The sequence below is a fragment of the Heterocephalus glaber genome, unplaced genomic scaffold, assembly GCF_053883595.1.
Source record: "Heterocephalus glaber isolate CG9 unplaced genomic scaffold, H.glaber_assembly_v1.0 deba00001572, whole genome shotgun sequence".
NCBI lineage: Eukaryota > Metazoa > Chordata > Mammalia > Rodentia > Bathyergidae > Heterocephalus > Heterocephalus glaber.
In genome coordinates this window covers 493,347-509,923 of record NW_028258357.1, presented here as the reverse complement: position 1 = coordinate 509,923, position 16,577 = coordinate 493,347, and the positions used below count along the sequence as shown (strand labels likewise).

The 16,577-nt window shown below is 33.7% G+C and overlaps 1 protein-coding gene across 3 annotated transcripts in view; it reads left to right on the top strand.

Moving 5' to 3' along the window:
* The window catches only part of Lin7a (lin-7 cell polarity scaffold A), a 148,836-nt gene that overhangs the window by 55,054 nt on the left and 77,205 nt on the right, over positions 1-16,577 (top strand). The window lies entirely within an intron of this gene.

The window sequence follows — 16,577 nt, the reverse complement described above, 5'->3', positions numbered from 1 at the left end:
AAAATACCCAGGGGCAGTAATGATCATAATACATGAAAATAATAGCCCCAAAATCAGTATGTGTGCAGTGGAATAAGCAAGGTAGGGTCCCTAGATAAGCTAGTAGAACACTGATCATCTAAGGACTCACAAGGCACAGTCAGAACATTGACCTTCATTGTAAGTGTGATCAGAGGCCCTTGGAGAGTTTTGTGTTTTGAGTTTTGTGTTTCTCTGGCTACTGTGAGAATACAAGAGTAAGCATAAGAGTAGAAGCAAGTGAGACCAGGAATAAAGTAATGAGGTCAACTCAGAAATGAAATGATGGCTGCTTGGAAAGAATTTTGTGGTTCAAAATTTCTCCGAAATATTTGTTAGCTAATATTTTAAACTGTGTTCTTGATTGCACTTATTGGAGCAAAAAGAGATACAGGTCACAACATTACCAGGAAGACTGTACAACAAAAATTGTGCTCAAAGAGAAGGCAGGGAACACTTTTGCCAAATATTTTTATTGCCTTTTATAAACACAACAGTAGTGATTATTACATGTTGAAGTAATCTCATATTTGGTTTATCCTTGAGTGAAACCACTGAATCAGCTCTTGGCATATATACAGGAAGAGAATAGTATGATGAAATTTTGCTCTTTAACTAAAATGGATGCATAAAAGAGATAGAAATTTACTTATCTTTTTCTGTAATCTGTAATAAAGACAAAACTGGTTAGATCAGTACTCAGAAAAGGGTATGTATGTACAGGAAGAAAAGCATTGCTTTATTGATAAATAAGTCACACTTGAATGCCAATACACAGCTTTATTTACAACACACATGTAGTGGTCGGAAATGTCCTTGATTGCATTTTATTGCTGAAGGATCTCAAAAGAACCCTGACCAATAATTAAATTAACTTATTCTATGAAAGTAATATAAGATCACGTGACAGAGAAATGGGCTGACATTGACAGTACGTTTTTACAATGAGATATGCTGGTTGATAAATGTATGTTCATATAAGATATTGAATGAGAAATGAAATAAAAATTTTATCATACTGATATACCCAGTAAAGATCACTTTTATGATTTTAAGCAGTTTTTAGCTTTGCACTGTAATGATTACAGTAAGTGACCTAAATGTTCAAAATTTAGAAGATTAAAATATTTATGATCCTGCCTTCAATTATTAATTATCAAAATAAATTGAGTCATTACACTCAATTTATATGATAAGTACAATTATGACATAAAGTTTTGTTCTTCATGCTTCTGTGTGTGTGTGTGTGTGTGTGTGTGTGTGTGTGCGCGCGGTACTGGGTATCTAACCCAGATTATTGTGTATTCTAGACAAGTGCTCTGACTAGCCCTTTTTATTTTAAGATAGTCTCACTAAGTTCCCCAGTTTGGTCTGAAATGTTTGATCCTCCTGTTAATGTAGTATAACAATAGAGTAAGAAAAGAAGCCAACTCCACAAGGAGCCTCCTAATAGCTGGGATTACAGGTATGTGCCATACGCTCAGCTCTTGGTAGTGTTCTATAAAACATCTTAATGTACTGTGTGAATTAGAAAGTGGCAGGCAGACCAATCTGCTTTATGAAAGAGCTAATGATGAGTTATATGAAAGAGCATAGGTTCAGAATTAACCAGAAAAAAAATAATGTACTTGGATCAATAGTAAAAAGAGTGGATGAAACAAGGGTAATGAAAGAGAAAGAGGAATTGGAGGAAGGAAGAGTAGGAAGGAATAGGGAAGAGAGAGACGGAGGGGAAAAGGAAAGAGCAGAGAAAGGGAAGGAGGGGAGAAGGAAAGAAGGAAAGAAAAAGGAGATGGAATGAAGAAGCTAGGGAGGAAGCCAGATAGGCAGCGGGCTGCTGATGCCGAAACATGCTTAGCGTAGTGTAATGGAAAAGTGCAGAAACAATATTGGCAATTAATTCAGGCAAACCTGTATCCACTTGCTTACTTGTCCATTTAATTATGTAATCCTTTGAAAATCACTTCTATGTTTTTGATTTATCTTCTTTTTTAAAATAAAATAAGACAACAGTAGCTTCATAGGAAGATTAAATTCAATGAGATATAATATTCAATACTTTGACTAATGCTATGTGGAATTAAAACATTGTGGTCAAAACCTTGGTGGTTTGAGAGACAGTTTAGAATTTTAATATTTCTAATAGAAATATTAATTAAGAAGATGAAAAATAATTCTGTAGTATTTAATCACTAAAAATTACAGAATTATTAGAAAAGGTTCCTCATTTTAAGAAATATGTTGACACACCCTACAGCTTTTAGATCAAGGTAAGCAACATGAGAAGAATGCTGGCCACCTTCTCTTCTGATTACAAGATAAGGCCTTGGTGACATCTAGCCACGTAAAGAGGAAACTTATGTGTAACATGGAAATTTTATCCCATATTTCATTGGATAAGGGAAAAAGAAAGTAACCATGCCAGTCCAGTAGATTAAAAGAAAAATTAAATGCAGAAAATTAAGGGATAACTAGGAATATCCCACAATGAGTTCACTTATAATGAAGGAATCTTCTGATGACAACTGCAGAGGTTAGGTGGTATATTTAAGAACACTTTAAGAAAGGTATTTTTTTAACTTATGGGACACAAAATTATATTTGAAACAAGTATTCATTGCATAATGATCAAATCAGGGTAGTTAGCATATTTATCATCTCATGAATTTATCATTTCTTTTTATTGAGAATATTTAAAATCTCTCTTCTAGGCATTTTGAAAAGTACAAAACTTCATTGCTAACTCTAGTCACCATACTATACAGTAAAACAGCAGAGCTTATTTCTACCATCTGGCTGTAATTTTGTACCTTACTGGGAAATCAGAGAGTTACCTGTACTTCGTGTTTCTTTGCAGCACTAATCACAATACCCAATACCCAATGGTCCTCCCAATTCTCCCCTCCTCCCTCTTCCCCACAGTCTCTGGTAAACACTGCTCTCTACTTCTATGAGATCAGTTTTCGTTTTGTATTCCAACTATGAGTGAGATTATGCAGTGTTTGTCTTTCCCTGCTCAAATTATTTCACTGAATGTAATGTTCTCTAGCTTCATCCATGTTGTCTTAAATGACAGGATTTTCTTCATTTTTATGGCTGAATGGTCTTCCATCGTATATATGAACTGTATTTTCTTTATCTGTTCATCTGTTTTGGGGCATTTAGGTTAATAGGAGTTCTTGGGTATTGTGATTAGTGCTGCAAAGAAACACGAAGTACAGGTAACTCTCTGATTTCCCAATTTCAGGTGTTGGATATGCCTATATTTTCACTCATTATGTAGGTTATCTAAAACAGGTTTTCTAAATTGAAGGTCTTACGTGGACTTCATTGCTGTAGGTGAAATAAGGATCAAATAAATACGCACATACACACTCATATATATCTCTTTTAATTTAATTTTATTTTTCCTTTCCTTTTGTGCAAAAAAATTTATGGTAAAGTATGGCTCTTTGTTTCTTAATGTTTTAATATGTTTTTAATGTTTTCCTTTAAGCATAAAAAGAGTACCATGGGTTCATTAGGTAAAGCTATCTTCCTTGTATGATGACATCTAGAATAGTATTGGATTCATCAGAATTAACAAAAATGTATGTGACATTATGTTTATACATATCTCTCTCAGTTCACATTAAACTTAGCTAAGTTGGCAAATGTCAAAGAAAAAAAAGCTGATGGCTTTTACATTTGGTTTGATTTTATTTCCATTGCTAAATGTGATGGGACACAAAAGCCAGACTGTTGTGAGATAAGTTTTCTGCCAATGAGCATATGCAGCCAAGAAAGCTTATTTCTGAGCATCCCAAAAGTAAATCACACAATATAGGTTTTTTCCCTAGAGAAAAAATTCAATTTTAGAAAGGTGGAAATTTACCAAAACTTTATTTGCCACACATGAAAAACTTGACATATTTTCAAGCAAAAGAAACCATAAATACCTGGAGACAGCTTTATCAAGTCAAGTAGTCTAGAATACTTGAACTGGTGGATTGTTCAGAGCCAGAAAAAATTAGAGCAGCCTCTCTGTTCACTTGATAGAATCTACTCCTGAACTCTGACATTTTTCTAAATTTTAAATCCAGTTGTGGTGAAAGTAACAGCTGCGGCATTCCCTCCTACATGAAACTGGGTGAAAAATGCTCATTGTTTCAGTAAAACCCTGATTTTAATCTATCATGTGAATGTTAATGTCCTACTACGCGTGTATGAATAATGTCTCCTGGATACTTGAAAGGCCAAGTTCTTGCAACAGTGAAAAGTTGCTTAGTCAGGCAGACTCTGAACAGAAGAAGAGTCTTGCTAGGAGATGTGTATATGTACACACTTATGGAAGACATATGGGGTTTCTGGTCCAAGATCCACCCTGATGATTAATCTGGTGAAGACAGAGGTTTCACTTGTCACGGACACTTAATGCTTCGCCTAGCAGTGTGCATTAGAGTCAGACTGACAATTTTCCAAAAAAATGCCTTGCCTGCCCTGTTAAAAGTGTCCTCATAATTTCTCAGCCATCTCTTTAAATTTGTATTTTCAAGTTTTTTATTTAGAAATGGAGCAAAATATTCTTTTTACTATCTAAAGTGTCTTTGGCTTTTCCAGAGGAAAAATATTAATGTACTTGGCTGGAGTTGAGTCAGGAATTGCACCTTAAGTTTTGAGTAAAGAACAGTTGAATCTTTGACCAATTTGACAGTACAGGTTTATTTGTAGGAGGACTTTTTGATAGCTGTCAGGCCTAAAGAATGAGGACAGTCTTCCTGAACCAAGGCGTTGGCACTGAGCTACCTTCCCAGCACAGTTTATTTTTTTGTATTTTATTTTGAGATATAAAAAGAATGAAGATGTGTCATGTACAAGTGCCAACTCCCCATGATGAGTGTAATCTTTATGCACTGCAAATATGCGCTAACAAAAATAAAAATTAAAAAGAGAGAGATGGAGAGAGATAGGGTCTTGCTCGGTTGTTAAATTTCTCCAGCTGACCTCAGACTTGTGATCCTTTACCACAGCCTCCCAGAGTACTGGGATTACACCAAGCCCAGGTAAAACTAGTCTTTGATTCTATTCTACATTCACTACTCTGGTAGGGCATCTTGGAAAATTTTAATATACATACTGAAAGAGATTTCTGTAAAAGCATGGGAGTCCAAAATGGGAAACTCTTGTCAGTCCATCTAGGGAGATTTACAGACACGTGGAAAGATTGTAGAGCTCAATTATGTATGTATGTATCATGCATGTGTGTGTGTGTATTTTTATTAGTACATGTTTGTGGTACATCATGAACCCATTCACTGTGGGTAGCTGTTACAAGTACACGCCATGTCTTCTTTTGATGCCCCTTCCTCCTCCTCTTCCTCTTCCATCCCTCCATCTTTTGACTCCCTCCCCTTTTGCAAAAATCTATCTCCCTACTTCCTGTTATATATCCTTTTCTCTTTTGGTCTTTAATTTATTTAAATTATGTTAAGAAGAGGTTTGTCATAAATGGCTTTTATCAGATTGAGTTGGATCCTTGCATATCTATTTTCTTAAAGGTTTTATCCTGAATAGGTGTTGGATTTTGTCAGTTATTTTTCTGCATCTGAGATAATCATATGACTTTTGTCCTTGCTTCTGTTTATGTGATGTCTTACATTTATTGATGTTCATATGATGAACTACCTTTGCATTCCTGGGATGATGCCTACTTGTTCATGATGTATGATCTTTTTGTTGATTTGTTGCATTCTATTTGCCAGTATCTTATTGAGGATATTTGAATCTGTGATCTTGAAAGAGACCGACTTAGAGTGTTTTGGGGGTGTTGGGGTGTTTTGTTTTGTTTTGTTTTTCACTTGAGGTCTTTCATGGTTTGGGAATCAAGGTAATGCTAGCTTCCAGGAATGAGTACTCCTTTTTCAATTTCATTAGTTTGAGGAATATTGGCAATATATGTTCCCTGAAGGTTTTGTAGAATTCAGCAGTGAATCCATGAGGTCCTCAACTTTTCTTAGTTGGTAGAGTTTTTATTACTGTCTCAATTTCATTTCTTGTTATTAGATTGTTCAACATATTTATGTCTTCCTAGTTCAGTTTTGGTGATTGATCTTTGTCAAGGAAGATGTCCCACTTCTTCAAGATTCTCCAATTTGTTGGTATACAATTTTTCACAGTAGTTGCTAATGGTCTTCTGGATTTAGGCAGTATTTGTTGTAATTTTTCCATTTGCATGTTTAATTGCTTCAAAGCATGGGTCTTCTTTTGGTAAGTTTGACTAATGGTTCATCTCCTTTGTTTATTCTTTCAAAAAAATAGTTCTTTAATTCATTGATTCTTTGTATTGTTTTGGTAGTTTCAACTTCATTAATTTGCATTCTGATCTTTATTTCCCTCCTTGTACTAGGTTTGGGTTTGGGCTATTCTTGTTCTTCTAGTTTCTTGAGTTGCATTTTAGGTTGTTTATTTGAACTTGTTTTGTTTTTCTAATGTGAGCATTCACAGCATTTCCCTCTTAGGACTACTTCCATTGTGTCTCATGGGTTCTGGTATGTTGTACTGACATTATTGTTTGATCCTAGATATTGTTTAATTTCTTCCTTGATTTCTTCTATGACCCATTGAGAGTTCATAACTGAAGTATTTAACGTCTAATCAGTGAAAATTCCATGATTCCTTTCGCAGTTGATGACTAGTTTCAGGGCATTATAATCTGATAGGATACATGGGATGATTTTGATTCTTTTGTATCTATTTTAGCATGTTTTATGGACTACTATGTGGTGTACTTTGAAAAAAGTTCCATATACTGCTTGGAAAAATGTGTATTTTGTTATAGTTGGATAGATAGGTAAATATCTATTAAGCCCTTTTTCTCAAAGGTATGGTTCAGCTGTGATATTTCTTTGTTACATTTTTCTTAGTTGATCGGTCATTTTGTGACAGTGGGGTATAGAGGTCCTCCACTAAGATTGTGCTGGTTTTTATTTGATCTTTTATGTCCAACAGTGTTTTTTTTATGAAGTTTTATGCCTTGGTATTCAGTGAGTACATAGTCACAGTTATTAAATCATCCTATTAAATTTTGCCCTTAACTAATATACCTCTTCTGATCAGTTTTAGCATGATGTTTACTTTGAAAAGAAAATTGCTACCCCTGCTTGCATTTGGGGTCCTGGTACATAAAATACGGTTTTCCACCTTTTGATTTTTATTCTATGAATTTCTTTTTAGATTAGATGAGTTTTGGGAATATAATAGACTGTCTGATTCCAGTTTTTGATCCATACTGCCAATCTGTGTCAAACTAGGAAGTTAAGGTTATTCACACTGAGAGGTACTACTGAAAGATATTGACTTGTTCTTGTCATTACATACTTTTTCTGGTGTTCACTCCTTAATTTTTCTTTTTTTGTTTAACTATTCACCTTGCTTCATGTATTCATTCCATCTGACTTTTATCTTTGCTAGTTTCATGGTCTCTATTTAGGATATTCTTGAGTATTTTTGGGAGTGCTGATTTGGTATTCATGTATCTCTTAAAGTGCTTTTTGTTGTGGTATGTCCTTAACTTCTTCAGATAGTTTTCCAGGATATATTAGTTTGAGTTGAAGGTAGGGTTTTTGTTTGTGTTTTTTGTTTTTTGCTTTTTGTTTTTTTAGGGCTTGAAATATTTCATTTCAAAATCTCCTGTCCTTTAATGTTTGTGATGGGAAGTCTGCTGTAACCTTTCTGCTTGAACTATTTAAAAGTGAAAAAAACATTCAAATGTCTTTCTTGAAACAAAGGCTCCATTGTTGAAACCAACCTTTCCAAAACAATTTCATTTAATTTGAAGACAGAGGATTTGGAACACTTGAATTCAACTTGAGGTGTCTTGGAGAAAGCTCAAGAGTCTTGATGAAAGTCTACTCTGCTATGATTCTGAATTTAATTCTGTTTTCTACTAAATGCAATGTAAGCCACAACTTTGAACACTTGTTGCCATTAAGATGAGATCAAACTTGACAGAAATACTATAAATGGCATCAATATTTTCCTGTAAAAGATCATCTAAAATTTCATACTAAATTAAACAGCCTTCTCATTGAAATTTATGTTAAGCAGAACAGTTTTTTTATATATGAGATGGTTAACATGGATTTATTTTTTTTTCTAGGAAGCAGCCATCAATTTTTACAAGTCAATTAGGAGTCACATAACTTTTTGTAATATGTGAAATAACTCAATGACAAAGGAGGTAAACTTTTATACATATTTTGGTCTGTTTTGAGCTTTTATAACAAAATAGTAGAAACTGTGCATTTTAAATGGAATAGACATTGGAAGGGATGTTCAAGATCAAGGTACCATAATTTGGAACCTGACAAGAATCATCTTGCTTTATTTTCACATGGCAGAAGATGGAAGGGTGAGCTAGTGAGCTAGCTCCGTTGCTGGAGGAAGCTCTTTATAAGAACCTTAATTTGACAACTAGAAATAAACCCTTGTGGCCTAGTCACCTCCTAAAGATCTCACTTCTTAACACTGTCACATTGACGACTCATGAATTTTAAAAGGGACACATTCAAATCATGGCAACACACTTAATGGATTTGTTTTTCGATAATGCCACAATATCATCAGATTCTTAAAAGGAATTACAATTATCTTTTTTCTATCCCCATACCTAAATGAAGACAATTGTCTTAAAAGGAACTATGGTATCAGTGGAGAAATACTGCTCAACTTGTTAGTCTCTTATCTAAGGTCCTTCTAGTTCTTTGAGTCTATAGTTACCCAGCAAATACTCTATATATTTCTTCATAAAGATTACATATAATCTGCATGGAAAGCTGAGCACCATGTGGGGATTGTAAGAATATGTGACTATGTGAGGCTGTGAAACAGTTAGGAATAGTAGATATAATGGAGATTTTTAAACTGATGAAAACAGTCATAAATGAACTCTTTGAGGGTTTTAGAAGATATGATTAATTACTTTATGACTAAAATTGCAAAAAAGAGAGTGATTTCCTCACTCATTGAAAACAGTTTTCAAAGTACAGTTATAATTCTGTCTCTGCAGCTTTATCTGAGAAAAGACACATTTTTAATGATGTTCAGAGGGTATTGTATCATCGACATGTCACTCTCTGGTAGCAGGAACAGGGTCTGTGTGGCAGGAACTGTCTTAGACTATAATTTCTCTAATGGGTCATTGATCTTAAAGATATCTCAACAGACCCTTGCAGATAGTCTGTAGTGACTCAGAAGGCTGTTAACATCACTGTTGGGTAAATACACAGCCAAACCTTTTTTTGCCATTACAAATGATAAAATAAACAGTACATATTTCCAGAAGCTTGTAATTACATGTACTTACACAGCAATTCCAAATAATAGAGTCCTTGGAGAAACTGTGTTTTGTATAAGTCAGATAAAGTGAACATTCTGTCTTCTGTTGAGATCACAGGGGTGGAAGTAAGAACTTCTATTTTTGGCACCATAAATGACAACTGTTTTTTTTTTCCTTCCCAGTGAACGAGTCATTTAACCTTTTCTCGATTCAGCATTGCCAACATACATGGGGAGAAGTCTATTTGTACAAGCCCACTAAAATGGATGTTAAGTTATAAATTGCTATTTTTTTAAACCAACTTGATGCTATCTCTGATGGTGGATGACATATGCAAAAAATTAAAGTAGTATCACATATAATTTAAATATATACAAGGCAATTATTTTTTCTTTCTGTTTTTTTTCTCTTATGGAAATGTATAAGATTTAGACCCGAAAATTAACCATTACATCTTATGCTTATCATTTCTTTGTTTTTCTTTCTATATAATTTGATTGCATATATATTTCCTAAAATACATTAATTTTATTTGTTTAAAATGTTATAAAAATACATAATACTGATAAAATCTCTACAGGATGTCCTTTTTCACTTAATATCTTTCTACCAAGACTTGCTTATATGTTTTATGTTACTGTAGTTCATTTGTTTAGACTGCTATGTGATGTTCCATGATAGGAATATACCACAATTTATTAATGCATGCTCCCACTCATAGGCATTTCAGCCATTTCAAGTTTTCATTATGAGGACTGGTAGTACAGTTAACATACATGAGATTTTTGTTAGATGACCAAAATCTGTGGTATATATGTAGGTGTAGGATTTCTGAGTCATAAAACATGAGTGTTCAATTTATGTTCAATCTTTAGTATTAAAAAAAGCACAATGCCAAACATTTTCCAACCTTAGTTGCTCTATTTACATACTAACAAATGATATAAAATTTGTGCATGCCCATTACCTTCAACTCTTAGGGTATGAGACATTTGAATCTTTACCAATTAAGTGTATTAAAATGTTACCTCTTTGCAGTCACCATTTGCATTAATTGGTCACCTAATTGTTGAATATCCCCTGGCCATGCATGTTTCTATATCTGTGAAACATCTGTTCATGTGTTTTTCTATTGATTTGTACTTTTTACATAAATTTTTATATATTTTTATTAATAATTCTTTACTGGTATAAATGTAGTGACTATATCCTCTTACTTTGCAACTTATCTTTAAGGTACTGCCCATGAATAAAATTCTTAATTTCAAGTATTAACATTTTTAAACAATCAGTGCTTGTTTGTTATCTCACTTAAGAAATCTTTCCCTACCTCAATGTCTAAAAGTTATTTACCATATTGGACAAGGTAGTTTTAAGTATTTGAGATTAAATTTTAAAAAAATAAAAGTTATTTACCTATATTTTCTTCTGAAGTAAATATTTTATTTTTGAAATAATAATACTTAATGCATCTAGAGTTTATTTTAATATATAGTGTGAGGTTGAGATCTACTTTTATCTTTCATCCATAAAGACAACTTTTTATATCTAGCTTCACTTATTGAATAATGCATAAATTCTTTTTAATCTACAGCATCACTACCCTTTATATCTGAATTCCCTTATTAACTGGTCAGTTTATCTGTCCTTTTACTAATATTCTATTTAATGTATTGGTAGATCCAAGACAATGAGTATTGAAGAGGAATAACATATAGTTTTGATTCCAGCTATTATGATACATCACACATCATTCATGGATCACTGGGCTAAGATGAGTTTGTGATATACATTAAAGACTGGTCTCTGAGGGCCAATGGGGACAGAAAAAACATTAGACACAGCCTAATGGACTTAAAAAAAAAATAGTTTCAAATCCGTGAGTTTTGAGTGTGTCTTTCTATTTCTTTTATTAAAGTTAATAAAAATGTTAAAGAGTCATCTAACTTACTAGGTTGAAGGTAGAGAATGTTTAAGCATAACAAAAATTAGCACATAGTATGATGTCTGCCAAATGATGAGCATTTAATAAATATTTATTGTATGTATCAGGGAACTTTTTAAGACAAATCATATTCTTTAGTAGATGAATAAATTTTTATTTTCATAAACCTTACATTTTTAATGGGAATCTGAACACAAACAAATCCACACAAAACATGTTAACAGTACTAGCTCAGAGCAGTAGAATCGTGAGATTCTACTTATATCAGAATAGCTTCCACCCTTGAAAAACAATCTGTAATCAAAACCAAAACTTTTAAGGTTCCATATGTATTTGCATAAAAATGTATGTTGTCATGTATGTGCAAATATGCAACACAGATTTTCATATAGTAAATTATACATATTTATGTGACTTACAAATTGTTAAAATGTATAGGGTCAAGACAAGCTTAGTTCTGTTGTTCTTAGCCATTGGATAATCATGACCTTCTCTGCCAAAATGGGGACATATATACATTTTTTCAAAAAAATGGTGATGTACATATATTTTTCAACAAAATGGGGACATACATGCATTTTTATTAAAAATTCAAGTAGTTGGTATATCCGAAACTGTTGCACTTGGTACCTTGATCTACTATCAATCCTTAATTTTTCAGGTGAGGAAATACTATGCAGAAAGTTAAAGTGGTCTTTTAAGCTAATTATTACCTGAGTTAGCATCAAAGTGTCCTGAATCCCAGTCCTTTCTACCTGCCATGAATAGTGATAAAAACAGAACATTCTGACGCTTGGAAAGAACGAAACTCATCATTAATGTATCAGTAATGAAGTTAAAATAATTAGAAAGTTGCAGTAGTATTTCCATTTCTATAATCTCTATTCATATCAGTGTTCCATTTTTGCCAATAATGATTTTTAAAAATGTTTATCTTTCAGTTCTTTCTTTACCCCAGTCAACACAAGACAGTACTTTAGTAGTGTATTCTATTATATATTTCTTATCCAAATTTCCAGGAGGCAATGTAAAAAGTTTAATTACTAATCATTGTGTAATTGGTATTATATCACTAAAACATTTATGACATTTTCAGATTTCAGCCCTTTCTGGAATTACATTTTCTCCATGCTACTGCTGTTCTCCACAGGACTTCCCAACTAGTCCTACTGCCTAACATCTAATCCAAAAATAATTTGCTGCCCATTCTTTATTTACTAGTTCCTAGTGGTACAGTCTTAGCACCCCACCATACTAGTTGATGGGTAAGAGACAGCATTAATTTTGAAAGGCATCTTAAACTATGCCAAACACACACAGAAAAATAATACAGTGAACCATTGACCTTAGAGTCACCAGGTGAGGTACTTAGAGGCCAGCAGAAACACACCCTCACCCTCTCTACAGTCTCCTCTGCTTCTGGAAAATGGGCCACTAAACAATGGCACCAGGGACAGAAAAATCACAGAGGTCTGGATAACTGATAGAAGCATAATTTTGATGACAGTGGACAAATGTGCATTTTCTATGCTAATTCCAGTAATGTTAGTCTCTGAGGTCAAGAAAGGAGAGGTGAATTAGTCTTTCTAGAAACTCCAGGGAAGAGATTAGTATTTTCCTTTCACTGATTTTTGTGACATCATTTTCTTCACACATCTTCCTATACAGCTTCAGGACTTTCCATCCGGGGGAAAACAACAAGCATGCAGCCATGCAAGAAGGACAATGTCTAATACAGTTTTCTACAGAATAGTCAAGGTTGATTTTTCTGAGGAATATAAATATGTATGAGGAAAATGTGGGAAAGTTTATTGGCAGCGCAGCAAAACTGAGTCCTTCTTTGCAGAGTTTTGATTGGAAGGGTGGTCTATTAATTTTCCTCTATGATGACCTGTTTTGACTGCCAGTTATCATTAATGTATTTCAGACAATGAATTGAAACTGAATTCTATTAAAATTTATTTGACTATTACTCAGTTTGCTCATATATGGAACAATAATTACTTTGGTGTCTAGGATAGAACTAAATTAGCTACCAGTGCACATTGAGAGAATTAAGATGGCTAGACATTAAGAGAGTAAAACAGACTTTACCAAAAAAGCCAGAAAATATGCTCTTCCTCCAAATATAAAACGTTTGCCAATTACATTTGCGTGAAGATCTCAAATGTAAGTAGCCAAATAACAAGATTGGAAGAAATTCAAGGTTAGAAAATTATGGGGACATACTATAGCTCAACAGAATCTCTGAATAATAAATATTTTAAATGTTTGAAGATAGTCCTATGACAGGACAGTAATTCATTAATTACTGTGGTTGAAGAGTTTGTAATTATGAGCATGATTCAAATCACACTGTTGATATTTCATGCAAAATACCTTGCCACGCATAGGCAATTATTCAAACAATAGTTTAGAGGAAGCGATTCATTTAGAATGTTCATTTGCCTTAATTAATTTGGGCACATTATTACAGCTGAGGGGGGCATTTTTCAAAATCTCCGTGACATTAGGACTCAAAGTAATAAAATTACTGAATCAAGCTTGATATTCAAATTTCCATCTTAGAAAAAATAAAGTTGGGTGATAAGGAGTCCACTTAAAATATTGGCTTATTTATTCATCATGACATAAAAGTAAAAATCAATGAAATATCCTAATTATGGCTTCATAGTACTTGAACTCCTAGGTGCAAAGAGAAAAAGTGACACATCAGACCGCGCCTGCCTTGAAAACATAAGGTCCTTTTGAGCCCCAGTACCACAAAAAAAAAAAACAAAAAAGTGACATATACACTCTTTTTTCACAGAACTATACAAACAAAATTTCCGCAACTTGAAGTTCTGTATATGAAGATTGGACTCTACTAAGCCACAGTTTTAATATAAATCTCAGAACATCTATTTTACCTTTAGTTTTACTAGCTAAATAATCATAATGACTTAATAGTGGAAAAATAATCCAAGTATTAACTAATATGTTCTTATTTTAGAAAATATTTCCATTTTGTAAAAATTTCTAAAAGTATTCTCCTTTCCTTGAATTCCCAATAATGTAAAGGTTCACGTTTATTATAAGATTCTAGAAAGTTTTGACCATCAAATACTTACATTTAATTTTGAAAGTTGCTTTATAGTGAATACTTAATTAAACAAGAGTTTACAACCAAAATGTTCATGAATTAATCAAATTTTAGAAGATCACAAATAGTGAGTTTCCTTTTGGGAAAGCAATAATTATACTGGCTTGGAAAAGATATTTATAGAATTATATTCCAATGTGTTTTGTATTCACATTCTTACTGGAAAATTTTTTTAATGTAAGATGAGGGGGTTTCCTAAATGCAAAGGCATATGTGATTTGTTTTTTTTTGGTACCTGGGATCAAACTCGGGAACTTGCACTTGCGAGGCAGGCTCCAGAACCACTGAACTAAATCCCCGGCCCAAGGCATATATGATTTGAATCTATGAAACTATTTAATTTGTTTTGAAGACAGTTGCATTGTAATTCAGTTTGTTGATTTGATTTCCTAATTGAAAAAAAAAACTTTAGTGGGATTATATTAGAGAGTGCAATTCAATATACATAATTTCATTTTGATGTAACAAGTTATTCAGGAAATAAATAAGTTTACGTGATGCGCTACCTCCAAGGGACACTTCCTGTTCCCACACACTTCTGTGGCCTCCCCTCTGACCTGGCCTTTGACAACAAAATGACTTCTGAGATCATTTCTTTGCCTTCTCTCTTCCCATCATCTTCATGCTCTAGCATGGCGAGAAGAGGGAAAGCAGCCAGTGGTATCCCTGTTGTTCTCAGCCTAAGACTCCTTCATTTGGTCTGTGATACTCATGCCTTCAGAAATGTGGCAGTTACTAGTCTTAGGAACTTGGGGCTCAAATCATTTCTAGGGAAATACTTTTTCCTTAACCTTTCCTAAGTTGTACAAATAATTCCTTAGTCTTTTCTGTGAAAATCATAAATATATCACATTAATAATTTTCATGTATAGAGGTAGATGAGGCCCAAAATTTGTGAATGCAAATATATATAAGATAGTGCATTATTAGCCCTATGGAAAAATATGAATTTTCAGTTTGCACCTAGCACCTGGAGGAAGAACATTTTGTATTGTGCATAACTGTACAATACATAGTCTGGCTATAATCTTGGCTTGACAAGTTTCTTCCACTTAGTACTTTCACACAAGAGACTTTGTCTTCTTTTGTGGACTCCTAGTAACCCACAGATAATGATCCCAAATATATAGTTGGGGCATGAGAGGATAATTGCAATTTTGTGCATCTTTGAAACATTTTTCAGTATTCCATGCTTGCTGTCTGGCCCACTTCTGTTCATTTTACACAGCTGCTTATTCTTTGCCCTCTGCAAAGGACTTGCCCAGTGTGTGTATGGCATCAGTTATGATCACGTGGACTGGCGCAGTATATCTTTCTTCTTATTGGAGGAAAGGATATAGCAATATCTCCAAAATTTCTCAGGTACCAAGTAAGACTATCGACTACACACTTTGGAGGAACTTTTTGTTTTTATAGTCATCTTAGATTTGAATATTAATTGTTTTAATTTTCTACCAATTGACATTGTGTCCAGAAAGGACCAACCTTTTCTATGATACCCAGAAGTCAGAAGCACCAACTAAGTGCTAAGTATGGGACTGGATTTCCCCTAACATACTCTTTTTCATCTTGTACATTTATCACAGAAGGGAAATACTATGTGCTTTGAGTTCCTAGACAGACCCAAAATCTGTTAGAGTTAGCAGAATTTACCAGAGACCTGGAACTATCAACTTTCATCTCCCTGTTTTACTTCTAGGCTTCTAATAGCTTTTACCATGAACAGCTGTAGAATTTGGTCCAATACTTTTCCTCCAACTAGTGACAGGATCATGTGGCTTTTGCCTTTCCTCTGTTAAAATGATGACTTTGGGGGTGGGTCTTCCAATGCTGAACCAACACTGCCATCCCTATAACAAAACCACTTTCTACATACTGCCAGATCTGACTTCCAATAGTTTGTTTTGTTAAACAAATTTCTATCTATGTTCATACTTTTTTCTTCCATTATCTTTATCCAGCTTTAGGATTAGCACAATGTTGAGTTCCTAAAGTGAGGGGAGAAGTGTTCCTTCTTTTTTCTGGTTTAATTGTTTGATATAATTTATCGTTAAAATGTTTATGAGCCTGCTGTTGTCATATAGGTAGGTTTTCAAGCTAGGAATATACTTTCTTTAATAGGTGCTATTCAAATTTTATATTTCCTCCAGAGTTAG